Here is an 18,272-nt window from a genome sequence, read left to right as displayed (position 1 = left end):
GAATGCCTAATGAACGTGAATAACTCAAGCATGCAAGAGCTCTCATCAATGACAAATGATATCAACATCAAATTAGAGAGGAATGGATAGCAAGGCTTTGTAGACTCTAGACTATGAATGAAGAGGAGACTGAATCTCAAACAGGATGTGCACAAATTGAGCATTTTGAGAGCAAATATGACACCACGAACAAAGAGAGGAAGGATATGAACAAGACCAAATGATTTGGGACTTTTCCTCTGTGGGGGTTAAAGGTCACTGTGCCTTTACCCGGGTTATGTACAATACTCAAACACATATATAAATGAATGAAAAAGAGAAGATTAGGGTGTTCTGCATCCATCAAAACTTGTGTGGCTCTCTGTTTCTCTCTCTCCCTCTTCCGTTCTTGCTTCCGTTGAGAGCACTCTCAACTGGTATCAGAGCCCGGGTGATCTAGTTGAGCGTGCGTATGCTTGAAGCTCAGCAACTCTGTGGGAGGAAGGAGAAGCTCTATGGGAAGCTTTATGGGTGACTTTACTTGTATCCGAGTGTGTAGAGACCTTGGAGGAACCTTTGGAAAAGTCACTTTGGTTTTGCGAAGTGGTTTTGAGAGCCTGTTAAGTGTTTTCAAAGAAAAAGTCGTTTTTTGAGCTTTTCCTTGTTCCGTTCGATGATAGAGACTCCGTATTGACTTGTAGAGGCAACTATTACTTGCTTTTGGTATCCACTTCACTTTAGGAGCTTGGAAACACCTTCATTGAAGGAGGGGCGGCTCACTGTGCATCCCTCGCTATCGCTCCCTCACTCTCCTTCTCCCACTTTCCCTCTAAGACTATGACTAGTTACTACGCGACTTCATTTACTGAACTCAAATTCTATCTTAGATCCCTTTTATATGGACCAATGAAGGGAAAATTCATTCGAGGAGGATATGTTATGCACATGGCTGCTTGATTTGAACTCAGTAGAAGAGGTGAATATCCCTAGTTTTCTTTTTTGCTTCTTTTAATCACGTACTTCTTATGCTAATGAGTTAAATTTTCGTACAAGATATGGCGGTGGCTAGAAGCTATATTGAAAAAAATGGTGAAGATGAGGAAAGCCAAGAGAGAAAAGAAGAGTTTTTGAATGCTTACAAGTCAGCAGAAGATTCGAAACAGGTTCTGAGGAGAGTCTGTGAGAAGATTTGCAATGCCAGCCCTGGTTACGCATGGCCTACAGGTTTAAATTCTACTTGTTTTCATGAAGCCAATGCCATAGTAGGCAGTATGTCATCAGGCCGTGTTGAGTTGGTGTTGTCAAAACCTGGTAAGTCAATGTCTTGCGAGGAGTAGTTTTTGGTCTCTTGTAGGCAAAGTAGGAGGCTTGCATGATCGTGAATGTGTTTATAATGTTGGCTTTGTGGTGATGAAAAGAGCACATGTTCAAGTTTTGCAACGTCCCTTTGCCACTGAGTTGAATTGTGAGAATTGTTTTTTCAAACTCCCATGCTCTTTGTGTTTGTAGTCTTTCAATCTCATGCAGGACGAATCTGGGATCATTCCATTGGATTTCTGACTCACTGTGTCAGTTTCTGCGTTTTTCTGCCCGGGTGTGGAACTCAAGTTTGGAGCAACCATTTGCAGATCTGTTAGTTCCGGTGGACTCAAGAGGTCCTAAAACTTCTATGTTGCTCATCATTCGCACTCTGGTGGAGTTTACAAACAGCTCTGTTTCCAAAAATGTTTTTCAGTCCGTGTGTTGGACCCAGTGATTGAGACCACGGTTTCCAAAATCGTCTGTCCCATTGCATTCCGGATGCCCAAAGACCCCTACCTATCAGTTCTTACGCGATTCGGTGGAGGATTTTCAGAGTTATAGATCTCTGTGTATTCAATTTCGTCTCTCTGTTATGCATTTTTCATTCTAAGGTTTTGAAACCTTAGATTTATGCCACATGGCAGTGGATAAGTGTTGACTCCTATTTCTCACTCATCGGTTGGGATTTTGGAGTTCCGACAGAAGAGAGATATTTGCAGATTTTCTTGCTGAGTCCGATTATGCAATGGCACCCATGTTTTGAGGCATCTCAGGTTCTATTTTCAGTAGCGGTCATTATCGTGGGACTATGATTTCTTGAGCATACCTTGTGCAGATCACTCTGGTTGCACTTTGAGCAGTGTGCGCTCATTCATGGTGTGCATTGGGTTGCACTGGATGCTTTATAGGCCATTTGAATGCATTGCGATCCTTATTAGATGCACTGATAGGTCCGAATCGCCTTGTGGGATGCTATTTTTTATGGAGGCTTTGCACATGGATGCTGTTTTATGCTGAGGGACAGCTTTGACACATTGCAAGTGATGCACTGATAGTGCTATGCTCTCTTGGAAGAGATATCATTAATGCATATGCCAGTGGACGGTGTTTATGCTTGAGTCATTTGGCACTTATTGACATTTTGGATTGCCATTGCAGGATGCATTTTCTTTTGGGCCAGATTTGCTCATATGGATGCATAGTATATGCACATGAGTCAGATGCTTTGAGACATGAGTTTTGGTGATATTTCACTCTATTATGGCATACACATTTGGGTGCACCTGGTATTTGGTATGATTCTCTCTTACAGGCACTAGCATTTGGGATTTTGCTTTATTTGCATTATGGCATCCTCTTCCATGTCTAAAAAGGAGGTTTTCAGCATTAAAAAGTTTAATGGGACAAACTTTTCTTTGTGGAAAGAACAGATAAGGGATGTGCTTATTCAAAAGAAGAAGATTAAACCCTTGGCAAGGATTGAAGCTAAGCCTGCAAATATGTTTGAAGATGATTGGAATGAGATGGATGCATTAGCAAAATCTACTATTAGACTTCATCTTGTAGAGTTTCACAGTAGTAAATGAGTAGACTACGGAAGATTTGTGGAAGAAACTGTGTGCCACTTATGAAAAGGAAACTGCCTCGAATAAAGTTTTCCTCATGAAGAGGTTGTTTGAGCTGCAGATGAAGGAAGGGGTCTCCATTGCTTCTCACTTGAATGAATTCAATATTATTTTCAGCTAGCTTCAGGCTCAGAAGATGAATTTTGATGCGGAGACTAAGGCAATATTTCTCTTACGTTCATTGCCATCCTCATGGGATACCTTCCGTACAGCTGTCAGTAACTCTGCACCTGGTGGAGTACTGAAATTTGATGATGTTGTGGGTAGCTTGTTGGCCGAGGAGATTAGACAGAAGTCTATGGATGACAACAAGCAGGATGCAGCCTTAAATGTGCAAAGGGACAGATCAGAGTTCAGGGGGAAGTCTCAAGAAAGAGGGAAGTCTCGTAGCAAATCCAGGGCATGGAACATTGAGTGTTACCACTGTGGCAAGAAGGGCCATATGAAAAAGGATTGCTACAAGCTGAAAAGAGAGCAAAAGGGTAAGAAAAGGAATGCAAATTGGGGTGCAAATCAAAAGGAAGAGAGTCCAAGGGAGGACAAAGGAAAAGTGAAGATCGAGGAGATCAATGCAGTCACACATGATAGTGACAATGACGTTCTCTTCATGTCTAGTTTATCTACAGAGTTGCTTACCACTTCAGATGATGCATATTCCCAGGATTGAATTTCGGATTCTGGTGATTCATTCCATGTTACTTCCCATAGGGAATGGTTCTCCACTTATGAAAGTGGAAAGATAGGTTGTGTGCATCTTGGAAATGACTATGCATGTGACATAGTGGGAGTAGGTGACATAAAGTTTTCTTTTGCAAATGGGTCTGCATTTATTTTGAAACATGTGAGACATGTGCCTAAGTTGACCAAGAGTCTTATTTCAGTGGGTCAGCTAGATGATGCTGGTTTTCACACCACTTTTGGCTTTCAGAGTTGGAAAATTAAGAAGGGCTCTATGCTTTTGGCCAGGGGTGCCAAGTGTGGGACTTTGTATCCCTTACATGTATCAGGGGTATTTGATCATGTTGTTGCAATAACCGAGCAGCCAAGCACTTCTTTGTGGCATTGCAGGTTAGGGCACATGAGCCAGAATGGAATGAAACTCTTATGCCATTTGGGTTATGTACCGCATTTGAGTTTCTCTGATTTTGAATTTTGTGAGCACTGTCTCTATGGGAAGCAGACTAAATCAGCCCATAAAAGAAGGGGAAAGAAAGAGTTTAAAAAGCTTGATTTGGTGCATTCAAACGTATGTGGTCCCATGCCTACATGGTCATTAGGCGGGGCTGAATACTATGTGACATTCATTGATGATGCAACTAGGAAAGTGTGGGCTTATGTTATAGCTCGGATTAGTGATGTGTTCCAGGTATTTCAGAAATGGCTGGCCTTGGTTGAGAATCAGTCAGGTAGAACGCTTAAATGCCTACGGATTGACAATGGTGGAGAGTATCTCTCTCATGACTTTCAACATTTTTGTGATACACGTGGGATTAAGAGGGAGCTCACATCCCCTCGTACTCCAGAGCAAAATCCAGTTGTAGAAAAGATGAATCGTACCATTCAAGAAAGGTTGCAATGCATGTTGATGCGCGAGGATCAACGCAAGTGGGAGTATGCTATGCAATCAAAGATGAGTTCACTAATGAAGAATAAGACTTGGGACTTGGTTTCTTTGCCACATGGAAAGAAAGCATTGCCATGTAAATGGGTCTAGAAAATGAAGGTCACAGGTGATGATGTGCCTAGGTACAAGGCCCGTTTGGTCACTAAAGGGTTCAAGCAAGAGAAGGGTGTGGACTTTGATGAGATATTCTCTCCGGTTGTGAAGATGACCACACTTAGATGCATGCTTGGACTAGTGGCATGAGAGGATATGGAACTTATGCAGATGGATGTCAAGATAGATTTCTTGCATGGGGATTTGCATGAGGAAATTTACATGGTGCAACCGGAAGGTTTTGAAGAAAAGGGCAAAGAGCTTTTAGTTTGTAAGCTGAAGAAGAGTCTCTATGGTCTTAAGCAAGTGCCTAGAGAATGGTATCAGAAGTTTGATGCTTTCATTCGGTCCCAAGGTTTTAGAAGGAGTGAAATTGATCACTGCCTCTATACTAAAAGGACTAAGGATAATAGCCTGATAATCCTAGCACTATATGTGGATGATATGCTATTGGCTAGCAAGAATACTGATGAGCTAGATGCATTAAAGGCCAAGTTGCATGAGGCCTTTGATATGAAGGATTTGGGACTTGTAGGTCATATTCTTGGTATGCGCATCATGCGTGATCGGAGTAGGAAACTCCTTTGGCTTTCACAAAAGGAGTATGTTACAAAAGTATTGCAGCATTTCAATATGGAGGGGGGGAAGGCAGTTAGTACTCCATTGCCTCCATATGTGAAACTGAGTCATACAGATAGTCCCAAATCAGATGAGGATAGGGCCATGATGGCCAAGGTTCCTTATGCATCAGCAGTTGGGAGTCTTATATATGCTATGATAGCTACTAGGCCAGACATTGCATTTGCAGTGGGAGTTGTTAGCCGGTATATGGCTAATCCAAGAAGGAGGCATTGGGAGGCAATTAAGTGCATCATGAGGTACATGAAGGGTACCAAGGAGACATGCATCTGCTTTGGTAGAGGAGACATGCGTGTACTTGGGTACATAGATTCAGACTATGCAGGGCATATGGATAGTAGGAGATCCACTTTTGGTTATGTGTTCACCTTTGCAGATGGTGTAGTGTCGTGGATGTCTTGTGCATAGAAGTGCGTTGCTTTGTCTACCACAGAGGCTGAGTATGTTGTAGCCACAGAGGGTTGCAAGGAGGCTATATGGCTTGATCGGCTAGTGGGAGATTTGGGGATTCATACAGGTGTACCGACATTGCATAGTGATTCCATGAGTGCTATTCAACTAGCACGGAGTCTAGTCTTTCATGCAAAGACCAAACACATTGAGGTCAGGTACCATTTCATTAGGGAGGTACTTGAGGACAAGCGCATAGAGCTTGTCAAGGTTCATACAGATGATAACCCTACAGATATGTTGAGGAAGAGTCTACCTAGTCAGCGGTTTGAGTATTGTCATGTATTGATGGGCATTGGATAGTATGCTCACTGGTTATTCTCCCTTAAAGGCATATTGTTCTTTAAGTGGGAGGTTGTGGGGGTCAAAGGTCACTGTGCCTTTAGCTCGGTTATGTACAATACTCAAACACATATATAAATGAATGAAAAAGAGAAGATTAGGGTGTTCTACACCCACCAAAACTTGTGTGGCTCTCTGTTTCTCTCTCTTCCTCTTCCGTTCTTGCTTCCGTTGAGAGCACTCTCATCCTCTTAGGGAGAATCAGAGTATTTTGGCAAGAACCGAGGATCAAATCGCCACATGGTCATAAGCAAGGGAGAAGTCCAAGTTTAGCAATGCAATCTGCAATGGATTTGTTCAAAATCCCACCATGTAATCCATAAAGAGACACACCAATGATGAGGGGACCAAAGATAAGAACGTGGAACAAAAGGGTGAGGATCCTCATTTCCATCAGCAAATTTCTGTGTGAAAGGCATCAATATTTCAATGCAATATGGATGAAGAGTCCTACCTTTTTCATAGGTGAAACCATTGAGTGGTTTTATTAGTATCCAAAGGATCATATCACCACATGGAATGAAGTTAAGGAAGTCTTATTAAAAAGGTTTCAACATGATTTCAACAAGGAATATGTGATGTTGAAGCTCAACTAAATCAAACAAAAACTTAGAGAGAACTAGTTTATGACTTTTCAACTCAAATAAGAGTGCTTAACACAATCAACAAGATAATAGTCATTTTGCGGTTGTTGAGTAGCCTCACCAATGGTGTACATAACATGGAGACCACCTATCCAAAAAGAATGGACAATAAATTTATTCACAAAGCAATTGCAATCGAGAAGGGGATCATCAATGAGATCTAAAGAGAGAAGATAGCTATCATTTAAGATTTGGATAGAGAAGAAGAAGAAGATGAAGTTGACCTAGTGATAAAAGGGAACATCAAGATCAAGAAAGTGTAGCTAAACAACTTCTAAAAGAAATGAAGTGTCCCAAAAAATATTTGGCAATCCTATTAGGGATAGGCGTGCTAGAAGTTTAAGTGGGCAGTTGAGTGGGTTGAGAATAGTGGTCTGTAGAACTAAGTACATAGATTTTTACTGTAGTAGTATATGCCGACCTGAGCAAAACTATAGCAATTGCTTGGTTGGAAAATTAGTTTAAAAGATATCTCCGAATATCATCCAAGTATTCCAAAATCTTATAGACCTATTTGATGACCTAATGATTTTGGACAGAGGATTGTTCCTGAGTAGCACTTCATATTGTTAAGGAAATAAATGATGTCTTAAACACGTTTAAGAAGAAGACACAAATATGCAACCAGGAGAGAAGAGAACCTGGATGAGGTAGAAGAGGTTGCTAGAATTTGGATGACCAATAGTATATAATGAATTCCAAGCCAGTAATGGATGAACACTGGAACCAAGATGAGGTAGCAGAGAGCCACCTACAACCTTCCTACAATGGAGAGCTCGAGGTAGAAGAAGACCTTGCTTGTATGCCACTAGACTTGATACTTGTTGCACATATGGGTGTCGGTGTAGGACTTGGTGTTCTATTCTTGGATATGGGCTCAATAGAACTAGTTGTCCTCTGAATCAATGTTGCCCTATGTTGTGAGCCGCTACTAACTCGACTTCAGCCATGAATCGATTCTTGGTCCAAAGCTGCAACTCTGTTCTTGCTCCACCTCTCACATGTGAGCAGATCTGCTTCATGTTCTAGTACAAAATTACTGTCTTCTACTTGGGGATCTGCACTCATGACTCGGTCCATGGTCAGATTCGTTAGACTCCTCAGAAGCTAGACTCTCCACCATTAACAATTGCTTGGAGTCTTCTTGCTAGAGCATGAAAGTCTTGGTTTTCTTTCCTCAAATAGTTTACACAAGAGATAAATGAGGAAAATGTATGCACAAAGCTTAGTGATCTAAAGTAGAAGGAGAATGGATCTATCACCTGTGTAATTGAAAACATGTATTTACAACATCATTTACATCATGCTATCACCCTAGTCTTAATCCAAAGAAGGTGGCTTTCTCCATTCCAATTTTACATGGTAGATCAATGGCTAGTAGAACCACTAGGTATGCTTGCAGATATTGCCATTACCATTGGTGGAGTGCATTGTCCTATCAAAATTCTAGTGGAAGAGAGTGCCTAACTGATACTATTGGCAAAGTTTGGCTAAAAAGCACCATGGTGTTACATGATTGGGGCTCCAAGTTGATGGCTATCAAGATCAGAGATGTGAAAGTTCAAATTCCAACTAATCTGAGTAAAGTCCCAAGTAGTTGTAGATCAAAGACTTAAAAGTCCAAGATTAGTTTCCATAGGATGTAGAAACAGTTGATAGAACTTTAATTTTTTCCTATTGGAGAGCTTGACCTATTCTAGAGAGTTGCTAAGCTTTAAAAAAAAGGTAAAAGTGAAAGACTAGTAGAGCACAAAAGATTTATTGTATAATTTCATTGAAGATGTGGTTGATGAAAGAGAATTGCCAAGCCAAATATGACAACTAATCAAATGGGTTCAGAGTAGTTGATTCCAAAAACCAACACAAGAACTCAATCTAGGAACGGTTGAGAAACCCCTTGTATAGTAGTAATTAGTGCCCATGTGCTAGGTGATCAACTTTCAATAGTGAAAGACCTATTTATACAATATAGAGATGTTTTTTCTTAGAGGTACATGGACATAAGGAGAGTTCCTCCAGAAACCTATCAACATAGAATTCCACTACTCCTAGATGCAAAACCTATTAGACAAGAAAGATATAGAATGAATCCCAATTATGCAAAGTAGGTAAAAGATGAGCTTGATAAGCTCATTCAAGTTGGGTTCATCTAAATGCTATGGAAAAAAATTTCCAATTGTGGTGGTGCCAAAGGAAAATGGTAAAATCAAAATATGTGTGGATTTATGAGATTGAATGCTTAGGCTATACCAGATCCATTTCCAATACCATTCATAGATGGCATCCTTGACCAAGTTGCACGACATGAGGTATACTCACTTATTGATGGTTATAGTGTCTATAACTATATTTCTATTGCACCTGAGAATCAGTCTAAGACTACTTTTATTAGTGAATGCGGTGCGTATGCCACAAAGGTTATGCCATTCAGACTTAGGAATGCACCTTCTCCTTTGTGGAGGTTCATGGTGGAAACGTTTAGAGACTATTTGATCGAGTTTATTGCCATTTATTTGGATGACTCTTGTGTTTAGTTGGCTACCTCTGTAATATTATTTATCTTGGGAAAGTCTTTGAAATATGTAAGTAGCTAGGTATTTCCTTGAATTAAACAAAAAGTGTTTTCTATGTTCAAGTTCGCATTCTTCTTGGTCATTTCATCTCCTAGGAAGGAATTAGAACTGAGCTAGGTAAACTACAAATGATTGAAAATATGCCTAATCTAAGACTTTGACTTAGTTATGGTCCTTTGTGGGATTTATTAGCTATAGGGGGTTTATAAGAGATTTTTCTAAGCTTGTAGCTCCATTGTAGGAGCTAACCAAGAAGGACACTAAATTTCAATGGACTGCTGAGTTGTTTGCTGCATTCCATACCTTGAAGAAACATGCATATGGAACACCCATTCTTAGACAACCGAGGTGGGATGTCATTTTCCATGTTCATGTGGATGCTTATGTGTAACAATCGTTAAACAAAAGGGCTCTCTCCAATGGCTTCTAGGATGCTCTTCTTGTCCCCGGAGGTGTGAGGTTCCTTCTCTTTCTACTTTCTTCCCAAGATGAGCTCTTTCTCTAGAAACCTCCTTTGAACCCAACACCTACCAAGTGGCTCTTAATGTGATGCCGTGTGTCCCAAAGGGATCTTACCCTTTAACTCCTCTCTTGGACTCCTCATTGCACCCCTCCTTAATGCCAAAGCCTAGATATGAATCTAGGCTCAAGCCTTCAAAGCCACACCAAAATGCAAGTGCTGTCAAGCCCTATGGTTTCCCAGTCTTTTACGATTATGGTTGACGTAACATTCCCTTTTCCTTAAGAATGGTTTACGTCTTCGAAAACAAAATTGGGAAACCTCCTTTGGAGATTCCTTACCCTTTCCCAAGTTGAACTCTCTTTAGGTTTATCTTCCCACTTAAGCAGACATTCTTGCCATATTGTATGTCATGTTCTTTTTTCTTGTCTATCTAAAATTCTTTCTGGTTCATGTGGTAAAGATGCAGGTTCAAGGAGTTCAACTAGGACTTCATTTCCAATGAGATTATCATCATCTCCTAACTTTCTTTTTAGCCTACTTACATGAAAAACTAGATGTACTCTACATCCCTCTAGTAAGGCTAACTTGTAAGCAAGTTCTACAATTCTTTCAGGTATTGTGAATGGTCCACAATACCTACTTTGGACATTTTCATTTTTGAAGATTCAGGTACCTTGAGGTAGGATTTCTCATTTACTTCAAACTCCAACCTTCTATAGTTCAAGAAAGTCTTTGGCCACTTGAACCTTCTCTTTTTTGAGTCTCATTGCCATTGGGGCTTGAAATACATACATCATCATTAATGGATTGAAAGCTGTAGCTGAATGTTTGGCACTGTTATATGCAAATTCTAATATGGGCAAATACTATTCCCAATTAGTTCTCTGTTTACTGACATATGCTCAAAGCATATCCTCAATGATCTGATTAACACTTTCAGCCTAACCATCACTCTGTGGATGATCCACGGTGCTCATATTCAATGAAGTTTCTAGCCTCATAAGCATAGCCCTTCAAAAATGGCTGTAAATTTTCTATCACGGTCACTAACAATACCAGCTGCTGGTAACCCATACAATTATAAATATGCTCCACAAATAGCCTAGCTAGTTCCAGAGTTTTAACATCTTCATTGACAGGAATAAAATGAGCCATCGTGGTCAACCGATCCACCCACATAGAGTTGTCCCCCCTTTGTGTCTTAGGTAATCCCACAATAAAATCAATGGAGATGATTTCCAATTTTCCAGATGGAATCTCCAATGGGTGTAGGATACCTCCTACCTTAAGGAATTTAGCCTTATTGACTTGGCATTTTTAGCACTTTAATACATAGTCTTGGACGTCTTTACCTATTCTAGGCCAAAAGAATTGCCTTTTTAGAAGCAGATATGTCTTCTAAATTCTGGGTGTTATTAGCTGAAAAAGAAATCAGGTGCAGAGGCTAGAGGCTAAGCATGGCGACGCTTGAGAACCATAGAGGAAAGGAGAACGTGAGGGCGAAACATTATCATGGGAGGGGAAAAGGAATTAGAAGGGGAGGGAATGAAGAGGGAGACTGTGACACAAGGGGAAAGGGAGAGCGGGAAGAGAAGCATGTACATGATGGGAGGAGGAATGTAAAGATGGAGACATCAAGGGAAGAGGACCATGCTTTATTTGAAAGAAAGGATGAGAGGGAAATATCAAAGTACTGGCTAGGTGGCTTTACAAGAATGAGCGTGTCTCATCAAGGAATAGCCCCCTCCTTTTATAGCCAAGAGAGGGGCTCTCTCCCAATAAATGCATCCTCCCACATGTATGGTGTGTGTGGAAAAGTCTCCCATGTGGGCTAGGCGGTTACGCATTCTCAATTGTGTGCGACAACCCTTTGCCTCATTTTTCCACATAAATCAAGCCCCATATCTCAAGTCTATGATACTCCCTTGGTCTCTCCCAAATTTTTAATATGTTCAAACCTCTAGGAGGACAAGTGGAGGGTTGGTACAAGGAATCTTGCCACCTCATCCTACTTTCCCCATTATTTAACTTGCATCCTTGGACTATCTATACCTCCCCCACATGGGCCTATCCTATATGGAGGGAATAACCCAATATAATATCCATTTCCACCTATTTTATATTACTTCTCCCATGGACTTTGAGCCATATCTCACTAAATGCAGCCTAGGTGGAGGGGTGGCACATGGAGGAGCCATGCCACCTTACATTTTATAATACTACTACCATGGATTATGTACAACACACCTTATGGGTCCTCTTACGTGGAAGGGTGGCACATGGTCATGCCCTGCCACCTCAACCGTGGGCCCTATGCACACCATATTTTATTATACTATTGCCACACATACAAACACACACTCATATTTATGCCTTTTTCCTTAGACAAATTTATCCATAACAGTTCCCCCCCCCAGGCAGGGAACGCACAGCATTTCCATGCCTGGGTCCATCACGCACAAAGAAGGGCTTGAGGTAACGCTTGTTGATCACCTTCTTGCCATATGGTTCATGCAGCTCCTGAACTTGTACAGACCCATTGCTACGTTCCTTGATGACTTTGTATGGACCGGTCCACAGTGGTAGAAACTTCTTATCCATTTGGTGGTCCAATCTGTTATCAAAGCATAGCACAACATCCCCCTTAGCAAAATGTCTTTCCCATCCCTTGCGAATCTTAGCATCCAAGCGGGCCTTTTGTCGATTCTTTTGGATCTCTGTTTGATGTAGGGCAAGGCATCAGGTTTCATCTAGCTTCTCAAGTTGCACCAATCGGGCCTCTACATGTTCATCTTCTGTCATCCTCTGTTCTTGTGCCAATCTCAAAGATGGAATCTCTATATCTAGTGGTAAAACGGCCTCATTACCGTATACCAACTCAAAAGGAGTTTGACCCGTAGATGTTTTATGAGTGATGTTGTAAGCCCATACGGCTTCTGTGACCTTCTGATCCCACTGGCTACTATTCCCTGTGGCCATTTTTCCCATGGTTTTACAAAGGAGGCCATTGGTCCACTCCGTTTGACCCATGGATGCTGGATAATAGATGCTAGAAGTGCGATGATCAATACCCATGTGATCCATGAGTAACTCCACTGCTTCATTAAAGAATGGACTCCCATGGTTAGAGACTATTTCCATGGGTGTCCCGAACCTTGTGCAGATAGGTTCAAATATGAAATTTGAAACTGCCTTACCATTTGCGGCGGGGAGGGCGATAGCTTCAGCCCACTTAATGACATACTGGGTGGCTACCAAAAGATACTTCTTTTTGTGGGCGGTCATGGGCAAGGGCTCGACAAAATCTATTCCCCACTTCTGAAACGGATGGATGGACATCACTGGGTGATGTTGCCCAGGATGCAAATCCTTCCTACCAAAGAATTGACATGGTTCACAGGTTTTGCAATACAAAGTGACATCCTTGAACAAGGTCGGCCAATAGTATCCAACATGTAAAATCTTCTTAGTTGTATAGTCACTGGCATAGTGGCCTCCACAAAATCCATCATGATAATGCTTCAATACCTTAGGCACTTCATCTGCATCAATGGCCCATCTTAGTACCCCATCCATGCCTTGACAGTACAACACCCCATCAAGGAGGGTGTAGTGCCTACTATCTCTGTGGATCTTCTTTCTCTCATAGCTAGTACTTTATGAGGGAAAGGAGAAAGCAGTCAGAAACCTATAGATACCACCATACCATGGATCCCCAACTTCTATGGCCACTACAAGGGTTACATCAAGGCACTCCTCTAAATCAATCAAAGCATTCTTCAAGTTGGAACAACCCCCTTTTACAATTTTGAAAGAAAAATCATATTCTTGTAGAACTGCCAACCATTTGGCCAACCGGCCCATGGGATTTGGTGATTGAAGAACCTGCTTTGCAAGACCAGTGCTAGTGAGTATAATGAAGGACTTTCCAGCCACATAATGCTTAAATTTCTCAATGCAAAACACCAAAGAAAAGGCATGCTTGTCAGCCTGTGAATAGCGTCGCTTAGTGTCGAGCAATTGTCGAGAAGCAAATTGAACGAGATACATGAACCGATCCTCCCCTTGCTGGAGAAGAATACCTGTCAGAGTGTGCTCACCAAACCCAAGATTGATATAGAAAGTCTTTGACTAATCTGGATTGCATAGAATGGGTTCTGAAGCCAGAGCATTCTTGATTTGTGCAAACCCATGATCACAATCGTCATCCCAAGAGAAATCAACCCCATCTTTTAATAGCATAGTCATGGGTCGTGTCAAAGCAGCATATTGATCAATGAAGTGGTGATAGTATCCTACTAGATTGACAAATGAGCATACTTGATGTTTGGTTGTTGGTGGGGAGAGCTTGAGGATGGCTTTTACCTTCTCGGGGTCAGAGGCTTGACGCCCTCGGATGAGACAATATGTCCCAGTAACCTCCCTTGAGTGGCTCCAATGGTGCATTTCTCAGGTTTGAGACTGCCATTTACATCATTGACCCTTTGGAAGGCTAATCTAACCTTCATGACATGCTCTTTATGTGATGAGAATATACAGAAATCATCTAAAAACACCTCCAAGAAATCCCCCAAATAAGGAGCAAACACCATCTGCATAAATCTTTGAAAGGTAGCAGGAGCATTGGTGAGGCCAAATGGCATTACTTTGAATGCAAATGTCCCCCAGGGTGTGGCAAATGTGGTTTTAAGCACATCTTCTTCGGCAATTTTGATTTGATAAAACCCAGAGTAACCATCACAGAAAGTATACATCTCATGACCACATACCTTCTCAAGAATGAGGTCTTGAAAGGGAAGAGGATGATGATCTCTCTTGGTGGCTGCAATGAGTTTCTTATAGTCGATGTTTCTTTGGGGTGACTACCACTGGTGAAACCCATTTAGTATTGCGAACCGGAACAATAAACCCAGCTTCTATAAGTTTTTGCAACTCTAAGCACAAAGCATCGGTCTACAGGGGCCCTAATCTCCGATACTTCTGAGCCACAGGCTTTGCATCAGGCTTCAGCTCTATCTTTTGCTCTATTGCAGTCACATGGCGAAGGTGGCGGTAGCTAGTTGTGAAAAGGTCAGGGAAATCTTTGAACATTTCTAGGAATTCATCTTTCTCACTTGGAGTGAGGTCTGGGGAAAGCATAGATTCAAGCTGTTGAGGACTAGCTGTTACCTTTTCTACAAGTGGCGAGGTTGGAGACACCCCCATCATGTAAACTTCCTCATCTGAGAACTCCTCCCCCCCGTCTGATCCTTCGATTGATTCAGACACTGAGGATGAGAGAGTATCACTGTCTTGCTCCTCTTCTTCTTTTGGTTCCGTGGCACCTGGTTGCATCGGGATCTTCTCCTTAGAAGCACCAAAAGACATGTGTCCTATCTTCCAATAGCTGACTGCATCACTCTTTCTCAACCATGGTCTCCCGAGTATGGCTGGGTAACTCCTGCCTATATCTTCGATGTCCACTACATAGAAATTGATGGTGGTGGTCAACCCATTGACAATGATGGGCAAATCCTCAATGACTCCCAGGGTGGTGAGTCATCGACCATCTGCTACCTTGATTCGAGTGGAGGAACGCCTTGTGCATTTCAAATTCAATTTCTTCATGATTCGGGGCACCATGATATTACATGCAGCTCCCCATCAACACACACATTTTTGACACGACAATTATCTATGATGACATCTACTGTATGTGGGTGCCGATCAATTTCTTTAGAGATAGAAGATACCTCTCGTACCTTTCCCTTTTTCTTGCTCTTCCTTGTTGAGAGACCTTGCTATAGCTCACATCTCACCTTAGGGCTTAATGCTATTAGTTGAGGGAGCGTGATGCTCAAAGACCGATGAGAAAGGTTCTGAACAGCCAAATAGTCCTCTTGCCCTAAGCCGATGGGAAAATCCGAGGGCGACCACTTACTCCTACGAGATCTTTTAGTCTTCTCTATTGGTGGGTCTGCCATCTCAGCATCTAAGGGCTCTGAGAAGGACACCTTCTTCCTAGGGCAGCCCGCTCCACGGTTTGGAGAGGGGTCCGAGGTGGTATGACTTCTTTTCCCGAGGTCAAGGATCTCTACATCAGAATCCTCAGTGCCAGATTCACTCAGAAGATTCACCCTTGGAATATTGGGGCATTTCGTGCGATAATAACCCTTCTGGTGGCACTCATAGCATACAACATTAGCACGGTCTCTTGGAGGGTGGTTGGCTTGATTTCTGATGCCCACCATCTCAAGCCGAAGATCATTTAGGGTCTTGGCTAGGTCATTGACTCCGAGTTCCTTAGCAAGAGGGGCCTCTTTAGCTGGAAAGGCTAAGGGAGTAGAAAGGAGGGGGGCTCGTGGGCGAGGCTGGGGAAATCTTCAAGGTGGAGGTTGAGGATATACTCCTCGTTGAGGGTAAGCATCTAAGGGAGGACCATACATTTGAGGTGGAGGCGGTGGATACATCCCTGATGGGGGATGGGAGTATGCCCTTGAGTTAGACCCCCCAGGTTGTTGTTGCAAGAATTGAGGGGGTTGCGGAGGGACAATCATCTTCTTTGAAGCGGGGTCAGACTAAACTATATCAAACTTTTGAGTAATCTCATGTGCTAGCACCATAGTTTTTGGATTCTCCCATTTAAGCTTGAGGCAGAATTCGTCACTTGCTCCTGCTACAAGGTAGCCCAACACATGCTGAGTCATTCCAGCTTGAAATCCAGCATTGTCCTCCTGTGTGGCAATTAAATGGTCCAGGAGCATAGCCGCTCGATCCACATATCGATGCGCTATCTCACCTTCTGACTACTTCAAGTTTGCCACCTGCAGGTACACATTCTCCGGCTCCTCTTCTTTGCCGAAATACTTAATCATCGCTACTGTCAACCTTGGCTAGCTTTGGTGAACGTCATCGGCCTGCTTCTCATACCACACTTGAGCCAAACCCTCTAGAAATGTGGGAAGAACCAACAACCATCTGTCTTCAGTAAGAAAGTTGAGAGAAACACAATAGCACTTGAAGGCCACAAGATACTCATTTGGATTTTCTTCCACCCATCCACAAACCACGGGAATGTCAGCCATGCTTGGAAGATGGAAAAGAGAGAGGCAAGACGAGGCTTATCTATGGACAAACAATAGAAAGAGGAAGCTTGAACTGAAAATCGGGTGAAGATACATCCACAAAGCACACATAGGCAGGGTAGGGTGTGACTGGTGTATTGTGAAATACCACACAGGAAGAATCTTTAGCATAGAATAGCACATAGATAATATTAAAAGGACCAACCCTCATGATATCACATCCATCTTTACAAGAGAGGGTTAGAGACACAGTGCTGCATGAGGTTGTTCGTCAAGGCAAATAAGAATGCCATGACAAATGTCAACAGTTGGAGAGCTTGCACATCACCTTTAGCTTCTTCCAGTTCTTGTAGTCACCATGCTATTTCTTTAAGGGGTGTGCGGTCTGGCATCCTTCTTTTGAGAAATGTCCTTGAGGACCTTTTTGATGATCTTTTGAAGTCGGTAAACTCGTATTAAATATGCCCAACACTTAGTTTCATGATGACCACAACCTTTGCATTCCTTACAAATGATCACCCTCCTTCGTGGCTTGCGGCTTTTTTGGGGTGGTGCTTCCACTCACATCATGCGTGATTGAAGTACAAGCTTCACGTGCCAAGAAATCAGCAACTAGATTTCGAGCTCGAGGGATATGCTGAATTTTTACCTCTTCAAATTGGTTGCAAAGTTCCAATGCTTGTTGATGTCATGGAACCAAGCCTTTGCTCCACACCTTCCACCTTCCACTAACTTGTTCACATACTAGTTGAGAATCTCCTTGCACTTCAAGTTGCTTGACGTGATGTTCTTGTGCCTTTGGTAGCCCAAAAATGAGCATCGAGTACTCAGCTTGATTGCAAGTACTTGCAAGTGCATACTTGCTGTAACAATACTCCTCAGCACTCGGTGAAGTGAGCTTCACACCCATGCCACCAACCTTGGTTGAAGGTTTGTAAGCTCCATGAAATTGAAGGATCCAAGATGTCATCACCCCAAGACTAAAATTCGGACATCCCAAGTTTCTCGGTAGTCCAAGATAGGTAGAAGGAGAGGGTGGGGAGAATTCAACACTTGAGCCAAACGTTCAGCACCAAACAAACTTGCAATCCTTTGTTGATAGTTTATCTTTAGACAAAAAAGAATTAAAACTTAAAGCTCGAAATGAGGCACGAAAGGTTGATTAGGTACAAATGGATTCCTTGGTCGAAACATTACCAACCATAGCCGAGGCCTAGAAACCTTTGTAGTGAGATTGAGAATAAACCATTTAGGATGAGCTTATCCACAGGAATTAACAAGCAGATGCGCCAAATCTCCCCCCAAGTTTGGGGAGCATCCCACCCTTTGATGAAGGACACCGTTTTAATTACCTCTGAAGTAGCAAGTAGTTCGATCACCACACAATGAGTAGAATTAAAATCAAAGTTCTCCCAGCGTATCAGTAGTTCTTCACCATGAATCATCCACGGTGTATCATCCCACCTGTCATCTC

Source organism: Dipteris shenzhenensis, chromosome 33 (genome assembly GCF_047967505.1).
Source record: "Dipteris shenzhenensis isolate YYH24624 ecotype China chromosome 33, Dip_SZ_1.0, whole genome shotgun sequence".
NCBI lineage: Eukaryota > Viridiplantae > Streptophyta > Polypodiopsida > Gleicheniales > Dipteridaceae > Dipteris > Dipteris shenzhenensis.
This window is presented reverse-complemented; position numbering follows the sequence as displayed.